We start from the raw sequence: 20,690 nt of genomic DNA, 5'->3' as shown, positions 1-20,690 counted from the left end.
ATGTAAGATGAAGGTACTCTTGTTATTTCTATTTTAGAGATGGAGAAACTGGGGCAAGAGAGGTTAAGTAACTTACTGAAAGTCACACAACTAGTAAGGTGAGTTACAAGCCCAGGTAGTTGGCTCCAGAGTCAAAGCTCTTACTAACTACTATGCTATCTTATCTGTAATGTCATATTCTTTCCTGGTACTTTCTATGTGGCCTGTTTTATCTTTCCAGGAGTATTTAGGTCTTCTCTGTAGTTCTGGTGTTCTCAAATTTTGCAATAATGAACCTCGGTGTGAGTCTTCTTTCATTCATGATGCTAAGTTCTCAGTGGACCCCTTACCATCTGAAGGTATGTTTCCTTCCATTCCAAAAAATATTCTTTTAGTATTAATTATTATTATTTGATAATTTTCTTCCCTTCATTTCTCTTATCTCTATTTTTGTAACTCCTATTGTTCAGATATTGGACTTTCCAAGATGACTTTTAAACTTACATATCTCTTCTTTCCTACTTTCTAACTCTTGAACATTTTGTTCTACTTTCTGATTTTCTTGTCGTTATCGTCTAATGTTCTGAATGAGTTTTAATTTTTATGATACTTTTAATTGTCAAGAGTCCTTTCATGTTCTCCAGTTGTTATCTTTTTATTGAATTCTGTTCTTCCTTATTTCTGAGGATATTAATTATAATTTTTTTTAACAAAATGTTCTTTAGTTCCTTGAATTTTCTGTTTCCTCCTGGTCCCTTTGTTTGTTCAGCCTGTGTCTTTAGGTCATAGGGTTCTGCACGTGTGTGGTTGTCCTTTCATATTTAGGAGTAAGACACTAAAAGCTCACTCGAAGTTCTGTAAACAAGGGCAAGAATTGGTGACTGGCAAGAATCACTATAGGGGAGCCAGGTGAGGTGCCAGCTTTTTGTTGGGGACCCTTAAATATCAGTGTCACAGGAAATTCCCCTTGCGTTGTGTGGGTCTCCAGCATAGAATCTGCCATCCTCCTGTCTTTGTATTCATTTTCCCTGTGGCTAGTGTCCTGAGACTTGGGTAGGGGAAGAGACTTGGGCTCAGCAGCCCAGAGCTATGTGGGCTTTCATTTCATATTCCCAGTTTTAGCCTTGTGCCGACCCCTTACCCCAGCCCTCTCATAAGCCTGGTGTCCTCTCCATTTGGCCTCTCTGCTCCATCTCTCCAAATATCAATGTCCCAATTCTGTTAGGGGCTACATGGGAAAACTCTGTCACCTGGCTGTGTGTGGTGAGGAAGAGGTCCAATGCCTCTGACTACAGACTGTGAAGCCACACCTGTGTCTAACTTCCGGCTTGGCATCTGGCATCTCCCAGTGCAGGGTCTCTGGGGCTCTGAGGAGTGAGTGGCTCACATTGTATTGGTCATGGGCTGTAACTTCATTCTTTTCTGCAAGGTCAGTTCCCTCTCCTCTCTCTGCTACCTGCCCTCCATCTCCTGTCTACTGTAGTCTTCCCTGGAGCCTCATTCTACATGTGGATTAGTAACATTTATTATAACTTTATTATGTTAGTGAGGCTTTAGGAGACTGAATAGGTGTGTGTTCAGTCTGCTAGGGATCCTCCCATGCTTTATCCAATCTTACTTTTTGTTACAGGTTGAATTTTATCCCCTCAAAATTCATATGTTGTGGTCCTAACCCCCAATGCCTCAGAATGTGACCTTATTTGGAAATAGGGTCTTATGAGAGGGAATTAAGATGAGGTCATACTGGAGGTGGGTGGGCCCTTAATCCAATATGACTAGTGTCCTTATAAAAAGGGGAAATTTGGACACAGACATGCACACAGGGAGAATGCCACGGGAAGACTGGAGTTATGCTTACAAGTCAAGGAATTATTAAAAGCAAGGAAAGAGGTTTGCAACAGACCCTTCCTTAGTGCCTCCAGAAGGAGCCAACCCTGCCAGAACCTTGACCTTGGACATCTAGCCTCTAGAAGTATGAGATAACTCATTTCTGTTGTTAAGTCCCCCCGCTATGGTACTTTGCCATGGCAGCCCCAGGAAACTAAAACAGGTTGAATACCCCTTATTCAAAATGCTTGGGACCAGAAGTGTTTTGAATTTCAGACTTTTTTTTGAATTTTGGAATATTTGCATATACGTAATGAGATATCTTGGGGATACAACCCAAGCCTAAACACAAAATTTATTTATGTTTAATATATACCTTATACACATAGCCTGAAGGTAATTATATGCAACAGTTCAAATAATTTTATGCATGAAACAGAGTTTTGACTGCATTTTGACTGTGACTCATCACATGAGACCAGGTGTGAAATTTTCCACTTGTGTCATTATGTTGGTGCTCAAAAAATTTCAGATTTTGGATTTTCAGATTAGGTATACTCTACTCGTACACTTAAAAAATCTTATTTTGATGTATGTATTCTTATAGATTACTTCAAATCCTTTTTGGAAGAAGGTAGAGAGTACATAAATAAAAATAACATTGAAGTTTTGATTACACCCAATAGCAGTTTCCTGAGTGTGGACTGTGAATTACTGCAGGGTGTGCGTGGGTCACCTATCCCCTGTTGTGTAGTTTAGCACGGTTCCTGGAACTTAGTTCATGTTCAACACATTCTAATAGCAGCAGTAGTAGTTGTTGTTATTATTGTTATTATAACTAAATGTACCCTGCATTTTAAAATTTATTTTAGTATTTAATTTAGAGCATTGTTAAAATTTTTTGATTGGACTATTTCTCTCAACAAATATTGGATTGTCTGCGTCAAGCAGGCACTGGGCTAGATTCTTGGCTACAAGAAACTTGAGACAGATATGAATAAGATGTGGGTTTTTTTTCCTCTCAAAATGCTAATAAGTAGCACTGTCTTCTTATTGGCTTTGTTATGGCCTCACCCTTGTCCTGGGCCCTGGTGAGAGGCTTTATTTTTTTTATTTTTTTGAGACAGAGTCTCACTCTGTTGCCCAGGCTAGAGTGCTTGTGGCGTCAGCCTAGCTCACAGCAACCTCAAACTCCTGGGCTCAAGCAATCCTCCTGCCTCAGCCTCCCGAGTAGCTGGGACTACAGGCATGTGCCACCATGCCTGGCTAATTTTTTCTATATATATTTTTAGTTGTCCAGCTAATTTCTTTCTATTTTTAGTAGAGATGGGGTCTCGCTCTTGCTCAGGCTGGTCTGGAACCACTGAGCTCAAATGATTCTCCCGCCTCGGCCTCCCAGAGTGCTAGGATTGCAGGCGTGAGCCACCGCGCCCGGCCGGGTAAGAGGTTTTCAGGAAGCCATACGAAGTGTCTACTGCTGTTTTCTCTGTAAAAGCACCACGCTAAAGGAGAAAGAAGGTTTGGTATATTTAAAGACAGAAGGTCACACTAAAAATTCCTCCGTTAAAGATATTAAACACTACCTAACAATTTTACATAGCGGTCATCTCTTAATGCCCGCGTGAAACCAGCTCAGTGGTTGGGACGTTTTGACAGGTGAGTAATATTTGAAACATAAGGCTCTTTAGGGCAAACCCCTTAGGAGCAGCCTCGCAGAGCCATGACACCTGGCGGGTCCCCCCTACGCCCCCTGTCATCAGGGAGACCGAACACTTGGCCACGAAGGTGCTCCGTGCAGAGCACGGACTCCAGCGCTTCGCTGTGCAGCTGTGGCAATTTGCATAGGCCTGTGCTATTTCTGGCTACATATTTGCTCAGAAAGAACCATCTCATTTTCTGACTGCAGCTGCCCACACGGGGCTGGCTGCCGCCGGGGTTTTCCAGCAGGCGCCGCGCGGCCACATCGCTTCAGCGCCTCTTCCATGGGCTCTGCCTGCTTCTTCCGCTCTCGCGACGTGCTGTGGTTTCGCTTCGGCTCATTCATTCATTTCATAACTATGCATCGAGCAGCTCCGTAGCGCCAGACACTCGTCAAGGCCCAGGGAAAACTGAGACGCGAGTGGTGCAAATCGCTCCCTCTGGTAGCTTGAGGCTGCGAGCAAGACTGATAGGCAACTTGGGGATAGGTTCTTGGCCTTTGGTGTTATCTCTTACCTCCTTTTCCTTCTGTTTTCAAAACCAGATCCTTGGTGGAAACCTGCCACCCTGCAAGCTTGTTTTTCTCTTTCCATTCACTGTCAAACTTAAGTGTTCTGCAGGCTGGCTTCTTGCCTCGATCAGTCACTCCTATTGCTCCTCTCTCCCATTCAGTTATCTTTTGACTGGGACGACCTTGTGTTTGACCTTGTAAAACGCCTGAGTGTCCCCGCACAGAGTGCCTGCTCCGGCTCTGCCCGCTCCTGCCACGCTTCCCCTGCTCTGCTCCCTCGGACGTGGGTTCTGTCACCTCCTGTTCCCTTGGGTCCCAGGAGCCTTGCCTTCATCCTGATCTTCCTTCCCGCTCGTCCCCACACCCAGCCCATTCCCGGCTATCGTGGTCTCTCCCGTCCCTGGAGCATCCATTTGGCAGATGTCATGGTTTACCTTGTGGCATCTCTCGTCTTGCGGACGGATAGAGTTATCATAGCTTGAGTTTTCATGTAGATCGTGAACAGCCCTGTTCTCAGAGCTAATAAACAACCCCTTCTTGTTGAACCTGCTGAGGATCGAGATTAGATTTTTTCTCCTTCTTTTTAGCTAATTACCTGGAGTGCCAGGCCTGGAAGGGTCCGTTCCTTCCCTTCCTAGCTCTGCTCTGTGTGGTGGGAGGGTGACCACTGTGGGCTGTTTCTTAGGAGCCTGTGACAGCTGGATTCTGGCTGGGTTTGGCCAATGGAAGCCACCAATGAGAACTGCATGGCAGGAGGCAGAGAGAAGCCACAGTGCTCCTCCCTGTCCTGCCCTGTTTGGACGGCACCTACGGCAGCTTCTCCAAGGCTTGTGGCCCTTTTGGTTCCAGCCTGCACAGGGTGACCTGGCTCTTGGATGCTGGTAACACCACATCCTCCTTTTGACCCTCCACTTCAGAGGTTTTAGTAGCTTCCTGTTCTTGCTCATCTCTGGGTTGCCTCATCCTCTCCTTATACTGCTCAGTTTTGTTGTCTTCTGAGAAACCAAAATACTCAGAGTGGTTTTTGTTTCCTGGTTGAGCCATGGCTCATGTGGTCCCTCCCTCCTTTCCTCCATTCCTTCTTTCCTTCTTTCCTTCTTCCTTCCTTCCTTCCCTTCCTCCTTCTTTGTGGAAGTGGTAGAAAAGATAAGGAGATTGTTTTTGGATCTTGTGCCACAGGTTGTCTTCCCAAGGCCAGTTCCTCTCTTTTGACTCTTGCGTACTTCTTTATCTCCCACACACCATCAGCAAGATATAAATGAAATAGATGTCTATAGGCTGGTCTGAGACCCCACCATTTGTAATGCTGCACATATAGGAACCTGTGCTTGACACTATATATTCCAAATATACAAGTGAATTTTCTGGACATAGTCCATTTGTCAAGGGCCAGCTTGCTGGAATAACAGCCACCACAATTCTGTTTTAGGGAGAACTGTTGGTTATTAAAATCAAAGAGATGGTTGTGTTCTTGCTGGTTGGTTTCATTTCACCTGGGAATGATATTAGAGGAAGGATATTGTTCACATTATGGATATAGGTTCATCAGTGTACCTATCTGTTGGGGGTGAACTGAAGCAGGAAGGTCAAAATAAGAGCAATGTTATTTCTTCAAAGGTACCTGTCCCTTTTGGAAATGGTACTTGACTTTTTAAAAATGTCACTGAGTTGCTGATGTCATCAGCAGGAAATCTAGCTCATGGACCCTCCCTCCCCTCCATGGTAGCAGTCATTCCTGTGAAATGCCACCTCCTTGCTAATATTGAGTTGTGGGTGCTGCCTTGCACCACTCAAAGAGGGGTGAGAAATGAAACAAAGACTGAATAGACCATTCTTCACCCAGCTATAAGATGTGGTATTCTATCTTCTTCTGAGGATTAATTATTGTCCACTTCATGATAATTTCTATGTCAGTCCTTGAAAAGTAGTAAAGCAATATGATGAGAGGGAAATGATAACTTGTAATCACTGATTCCTTCACAGACACTGGGATGGGTTAAATTCTGACATGTTTGCCATAAATATGGATATGGACGTCTGCCATTGCAAGAGTCACCCATGTGTCTGCCAAAACAAACACTTTCAGGCACTATTTAAGATATCTGTCTTTAGCAAGAACAGAAATATACTAATTTTTAAAATAGATTTTTAAAGGTTATAATAAAAAATTATCTGATCTGTTCTTCCTATCTCCCCCAAAGGAGCTGTCCTAGCAGTCAGGACATTTACTGACCTAGGGGAGGGGAGGTGATGCTGCCCGGGGTTTTACGGAAAGGAATTGCCAAGCTTCTAAGTGAGCCAGAAACCCGCACTCCAAGACAATTTCATAACGATCACAGCAGGAATTCTTGTGGCAATTTTGTATATATGACTTTCATACCTAATTTTCCGAGCTTCTGCGCATGTGGTCCATATGTTTACCCCAAAGCATTTTTTGCCTCCAGCTGGAATATGCTCAGAAACGACCTGTGACATTTTCACATTCACAGACTAAAAGTCCCAATATCTACCCCTCAGTGTATGCACAAATGTTGTCTCTTTATTTCTGTGTCATTTTCTGTTCTGTTGCCATTTCACAGGAATAGGTTGGAAGGTGCCCCTAAGGTGATTTTCGTGAGTCTCAGTAAAGCGGAGAGAGCCAACGTAAAGACAGAGGCCAATTGTTGTAAAAGGTCATATCTGCTTTCATCAGCTGACACATGAACTGGTGAAAAGGTACCATATCAATGAAAAAAAAATAATAACACAACAGGCAAAATCAGGCACATTGCAGCCTCAGTTCCGTAGCCTGCACAGGTTTGCAACCAGCCTTGCTGTTGGGGAGAGAGAGAGAGGGAGGGAGGGAGAGAGGGAGAGGGAGAGAGATGGTATTTGCTTTGGCTGGAACAGATTTTTTTTTTAACAGGATAAAAATAGGTGGAACAGGAAGGCACCCATGCTTTTATTGACAGGGAGTATGCTGAAATTTAAGACAACATTTTTAAGACTAACTTATCTTAATGAAAATATTACTCTTACAGGGGTAGGAAAGTCAGAGTCAACTGCAGCGACTATGGGTGCAGGCCTTGAGGGGGAACCGTCCAAGGATGATGGGCTGTGAGGTTGTTGGGCTTTGCTGAGGGTGTTCTAGACTGGTACTACTGCTCCTTGGCGTTTTATCTCAGATGCACCCCACTTCTTATTCATACCTCGGTAGAGTCCTCTAGTGTATAACTGAGAGGCCCCCTTTGATCACAGACAGAGGTGCCCACCGGCCCTTCTTTGAGCAAGCAGGCTTAAACTAAAGGTCTTTGGAAGGACTGGTTGCTCAGGGTTTTTTTTTCTATCGCATTAGAGATGTCAGTAAAAAGAAGTGTACATGAGCCAGCAAATTGGAGCCAAATTACAGATGTAGCTTTAAACATTCATAAAACAAACATTTTGTGTGTGTGTGTGTGTGTGTGTGTGTGTGTGTGTGTGTGTGTGTATGAACTTAGCCCTCTAGACACTGGAGTTTGGAACTGAAAATTATATGTATGTGAGGATTTGGGGGATGAAATTCTATTTAATTCTTTTTTGAGTGACTTTAATTTTCTACGATTCAAAAAACACTATGTGTTTTAGTAACAGCATGCACCGTTCCCAGTCCTGGCACATTGTTTTGCAAGAATAGTGTTTATTATCAATAATTAGCTAAGTTTAGATGATTTGGCTACCAGGGTTTTAGTCTCGGCTCTGCCATCAGGCAGTAGCTGAGTGACCTTGGCCAGATCACTTAACCTTTCTTGACTTTGGTTTCCTGGTCTATAACATAAGAGGATTAAAATAGATCAGTGAGTCTCAAACTGCAGGCCTCGACCCATTAGTGAATCATGGGAACCAATTTAGTGAGTTGTGATCAGCATTCAAAATAAAAGAATAGAAGAGAAAATGTTAGAGTGCATTACATGTCATATGACTTATTGTTTCCAAAAGCTTTCATTTCAGTTAAATCTATGTTTACGTAGTTATGTGTTTATAGGGTTGTAATGTGAAATGCTTTTTTTTTCTACTATGGGGTGAAGTATTAAAAAGTTTGAAAACACTGAAGTAGATTATATCTAGGGTCTCTTCAGGTTGAAAATCCAAGACACTCTGAAACAGGCACTCCTACCACACACATCAGTGTACATCATCAAAGTGCTCAGAGCATAGTTGAGAAAATAGGAGTGGAGGAGAAATAGGGCCTGCATAGCTCCACCCTCCTGGCAAGGAGCCTTCAGCCTACTGAGAAGGACTCTCAGGAGAGGCAGTATGCACTCCATCACCTTGTTGGTCAAGACCAGGGAGAAAAGCATCCGGTGCCCAGCGTAGCCAGATTGTGTTCACCTGAATATTGCTGAGGTCCCAGTGGCAACGGCCTCTCACCTCCCTCTCACCCCTCTCTTCCTTTCCTCTCCCCTCCACTGGCGCCCTCCTACCCAAAAGAGCAGCAGGAGGGAGAAATGACCAAGATTATTGTTGGAGTGGTCTCAGGCACAAGAAGAAAGTACCACTGTGATTTCTCCTCTTGTTCTCATTGAAAACCCAGAATATAAAGTCATCTCTAAAAATGTAAGAGATCACTGAATGGCTGACAATCTGCAAAGCACGCGTTTGAAGATCAAGTGCTTTGTCTCTAAAAAAACTTTTCTCATACAAAATGTTGACCTGGTTCCATTTATTCTGGAAGAGATTTGGTCTTGACAGGAAAACTCTCACGACTGTTAATGAGTTACATCTCACAACCAAATTAAACAGCAAAAAATTTTGTGGGTGGCAAATCCCTCTCTTGTTTCATGGTGGAGGTGTGGGCCTGGGGGGAGGGAAGAAGATTAGGGTCCCCTCCCTGCCCTAATTTTCTCCCTAAACTCTATAAAAATAAATAGTTGGTGTTATCCCATCTTCCTCTGACTCACCCATAGGAAGGGTTTTTTTTTCTGATTTACACAAAGGTGCCATATGGGTTAGCAATGGCCCGGTGTAAACCACTGATTTCGAAAGTCTGTGATAGGTGTTGGAGGGAGATTTGTTGAAAGTGTTACTGAAGCATAAAGGAGAAAGCAACCTGATGGTGCCTGGCTGCTCAAAAGAAAGTTGGAATTCCAGGCAGCAGGAGCAGAACACTGGGACATGTGGGGTTCTGCATGTGCAGAAGGCCCTTCTCCACTGGTTGGAGGGTGGATGTCGTTGAGTCTTGTAATCAAAACCCATCAGTGAGCAGAAATAAGCCTGAGGACAAGTACCACTAATGTGACTCCACTCCATTCCAATAATGTGACTCATATCTAATAAACAAAATCAAATCTAGAGCAGAGTTATCACTGCTATAGTTTGGCAAATTTGAACTGAGCTGCCTTGAGAATGCATTCATCAGATTTTAATTTAACAAGAGATTCCCCGATCCTGAGTAAATGAAACCCTTTACTGCGACATTCACAATATATGAAGAACTAAAATTATAAAAAGTGAATTTTACTAGAAGAGTAAATGAGGTTACAACCCATTGTCTTCCCATTCCCTCTTCTTTCACCATTGTGGAGAAACAAACTTTCTAACTAGTCTAGAAGATTTTAGAAACTACCATGTGATTCTGTAGTCTATATTTAAAAGGATATTGCTTAAAAAGGAATGTGTGTTATTCATATAGATCTTTGGTGAAGGTGACTTTTCTCCAAAAAGATAATAGAATTACTTTGAGAGGCATATCAAGTTGGTGGTGGTCAAAGCATACAAAAAAGGAAAACATCAATTTTGATTATATGACTTTAGAATTTTATATGCTTTAAATAAGAAGGTTTCACATACTTGCCTAACAGATTATTTCTTTAAAAAATAAAAAATCCCCACAAAGAATGTCAGGCTACTGTACGTATCTGAAAGCAAAAGTGCATTTTTCTTACTAAACCGGAGGGCAAGATCAGAATGCCTTTGACAGTTTTAACACCCCTTGGGTTATTTCATAACCCTTTGTAGGATAGTTATCACATGGTTAGATGATAAACTCTTAGAGAAGTTTTTTTATGCATGTTTGTTCTTCACTTTCTTTTTATATCTTCCAATATAAGCACATTTATGCATTCAATAAATATTTATAGAATACCTACCATGGATACATGCTGCTGTCTGGGGACACAGCCCTGAAAGACAAAATCCCTGCCTTTGAGGAGCTTATAGTCCTGGGGAAAGTCCTGAGAGACAAAAACATTGAGTAAACATATATGATGTTAGGTGGAAAGAAGTGAGCTTAGAGGGCTGGGGAGCTCGGAGTGTAGGGGTGGATGTGTTAGTTCGTATAGTTCCAGGCATCATTCCCCAAGTGGTGGCTATGTCATTATTTTATTGCTAAAGAAGAAGAAAAAGCCTTATTGCTAAGGAAGAGAAACAAGAGGGTGAGTGGGGACACTATAATGGCCAGGTAAATAGGCACTTTTCCAGACCTCTTACCCCAGTGGAGACTGGAGCAGAAACCAGGCACCGGGTGGACTGATAACCAAGGATGAGGGTCCTAAGAGCTTAGAATCTGGTCTCTCCTTCCAGGGAACTGTGCCGTATGTCTTCCCTAAACGTCCATGGGGTTTCTGATGTCTCCTGGCAAGAGTGGCTGCAGGGAAAACAGGCTCTTCCGCATGTGAGAGCAGGAGGAACAGAAGGGAGGGGAGGGAGTGAGAACAAGAGTAAGCAGCTGGGGTGCTGGGCAGAGGCACCCATTTTTTGCAGGATTGCCAGCAACCAGACAGAGGGTCCCACAGACATCCCAGCTTGGAGAGTCGACCTCCTGAATCTCTTCCCCTGTAAAGAAAATGCCTGAGTTCAGAACAGAACCTGGAGTAAAGACAAGCAATTCTCTTGGGAATGTACTGTTATTTCCATGGGACCCCAAATTGAGAGATGTTTAAAGAGAGATTGAGGATGCTTGCAGGTGTGATTCTTTGGAGGTGGGTGGTAATGGGAGGTTTATCTTTAAAAGGTGCTGTGAAGGGGGCTCGTACATTTTTAGAGAGTGTTAGTAGGCTACACTATAGATTCCATTTTATAAGATCAACATCTAAGGGGTAAAATGGATCATGAAGTTTATAGGTTAAAAGCTGGGTTTTTTCTGACTATGGAGTTAGAAAATTAAATAGCTTGGGATTTGTAACAGAATTTCCTGGGGATTTGTAAATTTAAGATACATCTGATGCTACTTGATCAATACTTTTTAATTTAGGCAGAAAGTTTTGCACTTCAATTTGTTCTTACCTTCAGATCTTGACAGCACACAATCTGCACAAATTGAAAGCCATATGATTCACTTCTCTAGTTCAGCTCCTCGACTTCCTGTAGCTTGGAAATAAGGATTTCTATTGAATATTTAGTTTAAAGCACTCAGTTTTGAAAAGAATCTTTAGGAAAATCTTTCCCATTGGTAGGTCTGTTTCAGGAGAGTCAGCAAACAAATAGGTCTGAGCTGCTTTCAGGAACAAACTGTCTTTTACGATCTTCTGTTCAATTAAACTAAACAAACACATTGAATAAAGACTGACTTGCTGGGCAGGATTTTGAGTTGGGTTTCAATCTATTCCAAGTTCCCATTCTCCTTGAATTGTGATCCTTACATATGAATAGATGCCTCGCTGGAAGTTCGGGGTGGCTGCACAGCCTGGTCAGTGTGCTACAGTCTTGGCTTAGGTGTAAGGTCAGTAGTCTCCTTCCTTTGGATAAGCTGCATGGATGACGGCCACCCTTGGGGATTTCGCCTTGACTGCTGATCCTCTGTGGAACCAGCCCTGGGCTCAGTAACGGGGTTTACACCAGTCTGGGGAGAAGGTGGACAGGTCTCTTGCTATAGGAGGGACACTGATACCAGCTTGTCTTCTTCCTTCCTTCTTCCTTCCATCTTTAATGTGACACCTACCCAGCTTTTTAAATTTCCTAGCTTCTTGGTTAAAGAAAGCTAAAACATGACTTTTGTCACCAATTGAGAAAGAATCATCTGTGAAACACTATTCTAATGTCAACTATCAGATAAAGTTTATCCAATTTTCTTGTTTTTCTTTCTCTCGCTTTGTATTTGATCTACTGTACTGAGCTTTTACCTCAAGTTTATAAACCTTATTTGAATGGAAGTTGAGCTTCTGATATGACATCAGGATTAGATTGCATGGATAATAGTCCTTGTAAAAATAACCTATAGATAAGCCTTTATGTCTTTCTCTGCATATATATATGTGTGTGTGTGTACGTACACACACACACACACGGTTTTTTTTTTGAGACAAAGTTTCACTCTGTTGCCCGAGCTAGAGTGCCGTGGCATCAGTCTAACTCACAGCAACCTCAGACTCCTGGGCTCAAGCCATCCTCCCGCCACAGCCTCCCGAGTAGCTGGGACTACAGTTGTGAGCCACTGTGCCCGGACACCCGGGCAAGTTGTTTGATCGCTGAGTGCCTCAGTTTACTAAAGAAGGACAATATTAGTGCAACCTCATAGGACTGCGTGTGTTAAATAATTTACATGTAAGCCCTAGAACAGAGCCTAGTGCAGAGTAAGCACACGATAAATGTTGTCTATTATTACAATTTCTGCATCTCCAAGTCTCACTTATCTTTCAAGGCTCCAGGCAAGGACCACTTTCTCCCCAAGGCCTTCTCCAGAGTCTTCCCTTTCTCTTGTTTCCCCTGGTACATCCATAACTGCTGCATGACACTTTTTAATGTTGTTTTTAAGCATCTATGTCTTCTCTCCTCTACTAATCTGTAAGTGTTTGAAAGTAAGAGCTGCAATACTGCAATGCAATTCTGACACTCACTACCTAGAGTGGATGCGGACTCCGCAGACTAAGGGAACAGTCTTCAACAAAACTGCCCTGACTTCAGACTCAGACACCACCTGCACTTCTGACCAACTGGCTACAAACTCAAGGGTTCCCACGATCCCATCAGGTTTGATAATTTGCTAGAATACTCACAGAACTCAGGGAAGTGTGGCACTTATAATGAAGGTTTTATTATAAAGCATACAAACCAGGATGAGCCAAATGAAGATGCAGACAGGGCAAGGGTCTCAAACACAGAGCTTCTGTGCCCCCTCAGTGTGGACTTAGCATGCGAGTCCCTATGTTCACCAGCTGAGCTCTGGGTGTCCAGAATTTTTATCAGGGTTTCATTATGTAGGCATGATTGAATGAATCATTGGTCACAGGATTGAATTCAATCCCCAGTCCCCTTCCCTTCCAGGGAGTTGGAGTTGATATTACCTGGTTCAAAGCCTCAACCCTCTAATCATAGGGGTAGTCTTTCCATCGTGACCAGTCCCCATCCTAAACCATCTCCTTGTCATAAACTCAGGTGGGTCCTGAGACCACCATGCATTAAAAAAGCACTCCAATCACTGGGAAAGTTCCAAGGGTTTAGAAGTTCCCACCCAGGAATTCGAGACAAAGACCCAAGAGATTCTTTATTGTAGAATAGGAGCCACATCTGATTCCTCTTTGAATCCTCTCCAGTACTTAGGACAATGCTTTGCACATAATGGGCATTTAAATTTATTAAAACAATGGACAAAGGTGCGCTTCAGGAAGATAATTAATGCTAGGAATTTATGTAGGATGCATGGTAGAAACCAGCTGAGACTATTGTAATAGACCTGGTGCTATTTCATTGACTCTTTCAATATTCCATTGATGGTGAGACAGAAGAAATACAAACCTTAAAAAAGTTAAATTGTTCTATTGCTCCTCCTCCTCCTATAAGTCCTGTCCCATATGTTGCATTTATCCAAGAAAGCCCTCGCTGTGAAGTTAAAGGTAGTCTCAACTGTGAAGAACTTTGGCCTTTTCATTTATTTAACTGATTAAAATAAACAGCGTGTACTAATGTTGCAAAGAGAGGGATCATACTCAATATTGCCATTAATAATACTCTCCGGAGCTTTGGAAATGTTTGTCATGAAGATACATTCACAACATTAACACCCCATGATATTGAGGATTGGCTTCAAAATAATCCTGGGTGCAGAGGGGGGCAGGAAGGGGAATACAAATGAAATAAGAATGGTCATGAGTTAATAATTATTGAAACTGGTGATGGGTGATGGATTTCTTTATACTCCATGTAATTTTTTTTTTAAGAGACAGAGTCTCACTCTGTTGCCTGGCTAGAGTGCAGTGGTGTGATCATAGCTCACTGCAGTCTCCAACTTCTGGGCTCGTGTTCCTCCTGCCTGGGCCTCCCTAAGTTCTGGGATTACAGGCACGAGCCACCGTGCCTGGTTCTTTATATAAATTTTATATCTATTTTACAGACTATATTTACATTATATATTTTTTCCTTTTGTATACTTTTGGCAAGTTTTCATGACAAAAAGTCTTAAAAAGAAATCTACGTCTTTGAAACTGAAGACCTTGTGCAAAGTGGTATGTAACAGGTTGGGGGCCATTCCACCTTAGGTAGCGAGTCTTAAAAACCAGTACTCCACCCAACTGATGTGAGTGTCTGTAGCATCCAACATCCAAAGGTGGATGTAAGTGGTGAGGTTTGGATGTCAGGTGTCACTGCTGCCCTAAGCCCACCTTCGTTCTTCCTCCACGCACTAAGCATCTACTTCATTCCGTAAACCCTATGTAAGCCAATCCTCTCACTGGAAACACTGACATTAAGGTACCTGTGTGTTCTGATAATTGCTTTCAAATGCTTCATTTAGAGTCAAGAAAAGAGAAAGGCACATCAACAAAGCTGGTTTATTTTGAGGAAGACTATGGAATCAAAGATGGAAGTAAAAATAATGCTAATGCCAGGATTGTTGCAGGAGTATAAGCAATGTGGTTTTTCAATATTAAAATAAAAATTATAATGAATTAGAGTAGCAACAAATTCACCTGTGTGGGCTGGGTATTTGTGAACTCCTGTCTCACTCCCCAAACGGCTAGCTGCAGGCAAGAAGGAAGGGCACACAGAAGACAAGCTGCAAGAGACTTTTGGAGGTGCTGCTCCTGCTGGTATAACCCCCGGGGGGTGTACCTCAAGAAAAATGAGATTCATTTGGAGCATAAACTGCAAACATTTCTTGCACAAGCCCAGATGTAGGAGGCTATTACAAAGTCTGTTTAACTAGAGGGATTACAAATAGCAAATTGCCAATAAAGAGTTGGCTTTTATGAGTTTGAAGGCAATCTAAGTGATTAGCATCCACTACAAGAAGTAAAGCATCTTGGATTAGAATACAGAAACCCCTAAACACTATTCTTTTTTTAAAAAAAAATTACTTTAATCAAATGTTTGGTACATACAAAATATATCTATCACATATATGCAAGCTATGTAGCATAATGCAATCAACACTTATGAGCGTGTTATGCCCAATTTAAGCGCTAGAATATTACCAGTTGCATCCACTTTTGGGTTCCCTCCCCACCCTCCTTTCTTCCACCCCCTACCAGTAACCACTATCCTGAATTTTCTATTTATCATTTCCTTGCTTTTTATCACTTTATGAATCCCTTAACAATATGTTTAGTTTTGCTTGTGTTTGAGCTTTATAAAAATGGCATCATATCATAGTATCTGTAGTCTCTTCGGACTTGCTTTTTTTGGTTCAACATTATGTTCCTAAGCTTCATCCAAAGACTTGCGAGGAGCTATATTTCATTCATTTTCACTGCTGTATAATAACCCATAGTGTGAATAGACCCTAATTGCCACTGATTGACACCATCTCCATCTGTTTATCTTGTCAGACTTGTGAATTTTTGCCAACCTAGTGGTATAAAATGGTATCTCACTGAAGTCTTAAATTGTATTTTCTTGTTACTGAGGCTAAACATCTTTACCTATGCTTATTTGCCATTTCTTTTTCTTTTTCTGTGCAATGTTTGTTTATGCCTTTTGCCACTTTTTTTCTATAGGGCTGTCTTTTCTTACTGATTTTGTAGGAGTTCTTTATACACTAAGCAGTGTTTGTTTGTTTTACCATTCATCAATTTGTTGGTCTTTAATATTTTAGGTGCATAGCATTTAGAACTAGAAGGACCTTACAAATATACAGTTTATCTCCCTCAGGTTACTGATGAGGAAAACTGAAGTGCAGAGTGGTAAAAGAACTGCCCAATACCACAGTTTGTGTTTTGAATTGCTGGGGTTAGCACCTGGACCTTTTAGCACCAAACTTTTTCCTATTATACTATGACAACCACCTTTACTGGTTTGTCTTGTTTATATTTCAATTTTTTTAAGTGCCCAAATAAAAATACATGTTCATGGTAGACAAAGAAAAAATAAATATTAGCTAAATGAAAAAATAAAAACCAGTTTTAATCTCACCTTCCAGTTGCAACTACTGCTCATATTCGGTATTTCGTTTCTGGATAATAACTACAACAGATAATCATTATGCACTGCTTACTATTTGCTAATTATTATGGAGTGCTTATTATGTCACGAACCAGGCATTATTCTAAACACTTTACATGTATGGACTCTTTTAATCTTTCCCACAACTCTATGATGTAGAATAAGGGGTGGGGAACCTGTGGCCTCAGGGCCGCATGTGGCCTTCCAGATCCTTGAGTGCGGCCTTTTGACTGAATCCAAAGTTTGGATTTGGTCGAAGGAACGCAAGCACTGGGGCACCTGAAGGGCCATATGTGGCTTTGTGAAGATGTTATGCTACAGGGCAAAGGAGAATTAAGGTAGCAGATGGAATTAAGTTTGGTAATTGGCTGATTTTAAAATAGGGAGAATATCCTAGATTACCCAGGTGGGCCCAAAGTCATCACAAGGGAAGAGAGAGGCAGAAGAGGTGGTGTCAGAGGGATGCAATAGTGAGAATGATTCAACCAGCCACCGCTGGCTTTGAAGATGGAGCAGGGGGCCATGAGTCAAGGAATGAGAGCAACCTCTTGAAACTGACAAGGCAAGAAAACAGATTTTCCCCTTGAGCCTCCAGAGAAGAATGAAACCCTCCTGATGCCTTGATTTTAGCCCAACATGGTAGACAGAATAATGGCCCCAAATTGTCCACATCCCAATCCTTGGAACCTGTGACTATCTTACCTTAACCTACATGGCAAAAGGAAGTTTGCAGATGTGATTAAGAATCTTGAAATGGGGAGATTATGCTGAATTATCTATGTGGGCTCAATGTAATCACAAGGATCTTTGTAATAAGGAAGCAGGAAGATGAGAGTCAGAGACATGTGATGACCAAAGCAGAGGTTGGAGTGCTGAGCTTTCAAGATGGAGGAAGGGGCCACAAGCCAAGGCATGCAAGAGGCCTCTAGAAAAAGTAAGGAAACAGATTCTTCCCTTGAGCCTCTGAAGGAGTATGGCACCATTGACACCTTGATGTTGGTCCAGCAAAACCTATTTTGGACTCTGAACACCAGAAATGTAAGATAATAAATTTGTGTTGTTTTAAGCCACTAAGTTTGTGGTATTTGTTACAGCACCAATACGAAATGAATACACGTAATTTATAGCTGACCAAAGCCACACAGCTAGCCAGTGGTAGAGACAGGATTTGAATCCAAGCCATCTGGCTTCAGAGACTATATCCTTTACTACTATGAGATACATATAGATAGATATAAATTTACATAGTACATACATTTCAATTAAAGCAATTCTTCCATATTTTTATGGTCATTCAGCACCACCATATTAAATAGTTGTGTTCCATTCAATAAATATACCACTACCCATATGTTATTTAATAAATCCCTTATTATTGGATACTTAGATTCTTTCTAATGTTTCCATATTATAAAATTGGCAGTGATGAACACTTTCTAGTGATATTAATTATTTCTTTAGGAAAAACTCTTAGAAATGCTAGTTCAAAAGGAGTACATTTTAGAAAATGGTCAAATTACCCTCCAAAGAGATTGCATTGGAATATCATTCAAAACAAAACACAACTAGAGTAGGAGCATACCTACCTTCTGTTTCTGCACCATTTCTGGTATTAATTTATTTTTCTTATCCATGGTACATAATCAATGTAATTGTATTTTTGTTTTTTAAAGTTTTAGTTATAACATTATTTCTTCTGTAGAATCATAGGTGTTAGAGGGAGAGGGTATTTAGAGGTCATTTAGTCTAACCCTTTAAGTTATAGGTGAAGCCCCTGAGGCCCAGAGAGGGGAACAGGCTTAGTAGAGGCTCCGCTACCAGGGAGTGCCTGGTGAGAACCCACCCACCTGACTCCAAGGCCAGCTGTCTTTCCACATCTGCTGCAAATGTCATGAGGTCAGCCCCCAAGTCGGTACCATTATTGATTTTTTTCCCCTTCAAATCATGCAAGAAATCTCTTGTCCTTTTAATCAGAAGCATATTTTAAGGGCCGAAGAATCATAAGCTCACATATCCAATATTAAAAGATAAACTCTAGCCCTTTCCTGGAGTGAGCCTATTTTCATTTTCTCATTGTGCAATGTGGAAGGATTGCTGGCAGACGACAACTCCCCCTCCCCTAATGTTTTATTGTAAGAGTTCTTGGAATGGATAACCAGGTTTTCCATCATCACCCTTTTGCCGTTTTTTCCTAACTTGGTTCGCTTGTTACCCAACAGCAGTGAGGTTACTTGGTCCCGGGATCGGATGTACACAACGGTATGCAAACTCCTTCCCTGTCTTTGAAGCAAACAATGAAATAGGAAAGCACACTGCCATTTTCTGACTGACCTCAATCGCGGAGGGTGGACCCCGCACGTTACATCAGCAGGCCGGCTCCATTACACTGCCCTGCGCTGTGCTCGAGCTACTGAAATATTGATTTTTACAGAGCCGGCGCACACACACTGAAAAATCAATATTCCAGTGCACACAACAGAACGGGCGGCAGAGCCGGGACCAACTCCGGGGCCCAGCAAGCACTGCCGGCAGGCCGGGCCGAGGAGGGGGTGGGGGCTGGAGCAGACAATGCCTGGGGAGAGGCCCCTGCCACCGGGAATGGTCAGATAAACAAGCAAGTGTGGACAGGGAAGAGAAAGGAGAGTGGAGAGAAAGATCCTTGAGGATAAACAGTTGGAAGGAGCAATGATTTATCTTTCCATAGGGGGAAATGGGGAGAAGGAAAGTAAATTAAGAAGAAAGAATGGGAAGAATTTTCCAGGTAAGAATCTTCCCATAAAAATGTATCTTTTTTTTTTCTGTATCATTCGGCCAGACTTAAGATGGAAAAATTATAAATATGATACAGATACTATATTACACGAAAGGGGAAAAAAAACCTAGGCCAGTTCGGAGAAATACTTATATTTTAAAAATATGCAGCCCCCTGCTTTTTCCTTGGTGACTAGAGGGTGGCAGATCTTACAGTAACCCTCAGAGTCACGTTTAGCACACGGGCTCCACCTTTGCAATGCCATTACTTTCTTTTCCTTGGGGTGGGGGGAGGGAAGGAAGACATCCTGGTCACGTGGCCACTCATCGATTTCCCTTTCTTTCTAGAAAAGCACCTTCTTTGGCGTGCTTGGGAAACCACATTAAGAATTGATTCTTTTTACATGCCCCGTGACTTCTTCGCAGGGACTTCTGAGCTCCCCCGAGTCACACCCCGTCCCGATGTGGGGAGGAGACGTATCCCCTCGTGCCAGTCTCGGGTGCCCAGTACCCAGCGGACGTCAGGGCCGAGACGGGCTGCAATTTCGGTTAGTCCCCGTAGACGTGTAAAAAAGAAAAATTCAGAACTGGCATTTTCACCACTTTTAGTTAGCTCTTTGGCCTCTTGTTTATTTGGGTGGTGGGCAGTTAATTAAAAGAAACGATTTTTAACCTCGATGAATTCTTGATTTTTGCTTTGTCCTAGAATTCTCTTACCGAGAATCTCGCTATTAGTTCTCTCAACTCTCTGCCGGCGGAGGAAACTGTCCTCGAGGTTTCTATTTCGTCCTCTGCCGGGTAGGCAGCGCCGCCTCTTCTCTAGCCCGGGAGAGACCCGGGCCCAACCTGGGCTCCGGGGGAAGCGGGCATTCAGGGGCATCTTGCAAAACGCGGGTTCCTTGGGCCCAGCGGGGCCGACCCGGGACAGCGTCGGGCGAGACTGTCACCGGAGGCCGAACCGGCAGGGCGGCGGAGGGGAGTGCGCAGGGGGGCGGGGCAGGCCGCCCGGCCAGGTGGCCACCTGGAGCGCCCCGCCCCTCCCGGCCCCGCCCCGCCCCGCCCCCGGCTGGGCCGGCGAGCCGCGCCTCCGCCCCTGCCCCGCGCGCCCCCGCCCCCCCCCGCCCCCGCCCCCCGCCCCCCGCTCCCAGCCCCGCGCGCCCGCTCTATTTGCATAAGGAGGCGGCTCCGGGGCCCGCCTGGGGCGCACGTGACCCCGGGGGAGGCGGAGGGAACCTGCTGACTTGACACGAGCCGCTGAGCGGCTCCCCTTGGCGCGGAATAGCGAGAGCAGCCGTGACCTCCGACCCCGCCCGCCGGCAGCCAATAAGAGCGCAGGTCGTCTCCAAACCCAAAATTTCCACGTCGGCAAAAGTCAAGATGGAAGGGAGCGGAGCGGAGCGCCAGGGGGGGAGCCGGCCGGGGAATGCCTGGCGGCCGGCGCTGGAGGGACAGGCTGGGGAGCCTGCGGCGGGCTCGCGTGGGGCCACCCAAGAGGCTGTCCCGGCCGGGGGAGGCTGGAGCGCGACCACCGCCCCCAGGATCCTCTGGGCGCCCCGCACTTCGCCGGCCGCCTGTGCACCCCAGCCCGAGGGACACA

At 43.5% G+C, this 20,690-nt stretch overlaps 1 long non-coding RNA gene across 1 annotated transcript; it reads right to left on the bottom strand.

Annotated features, from left to right (window-relative positions):
* Positions 1–9,797: 9,797 nt before the first annotated feature.
* On the bottom strand, positions 9,798–20,091 carry LOC123647046. The gene is made up of 3 exons (XR_006738114.1): positions 19,811–20,091; positions 11,255–11,338; positions 9,798–10,804 (listed from the first exon to the last, which is right to left on the bottom strand). It is a non-coding gene; the product is annotated as an uncharacterized LOC123647046 (long non-coding RNA).
* Positions 20,092–20,690: the final 599 nt, after the last annotated feature.

The sequence above is a fragment of the Lemur catta genome, chromosome 11 (genome assembly GCF_020740605.2).
Source record: "Lemur catta isolate mLemCat1 chromosome 11, mLemCat1.pri, whole genome shotgun sequence".
NCBI classification, from domain to species: Eukaryota; Metazoa; Chordata; class Mammalia; order Primates; family Lemuridae; genus Lemur; species Lemur catta.
The sequence above is the reverse complement of the archived record's forward strand: the minus strand, read 5'-3'. Positions and strand labels throughout refer to the sequence as shown.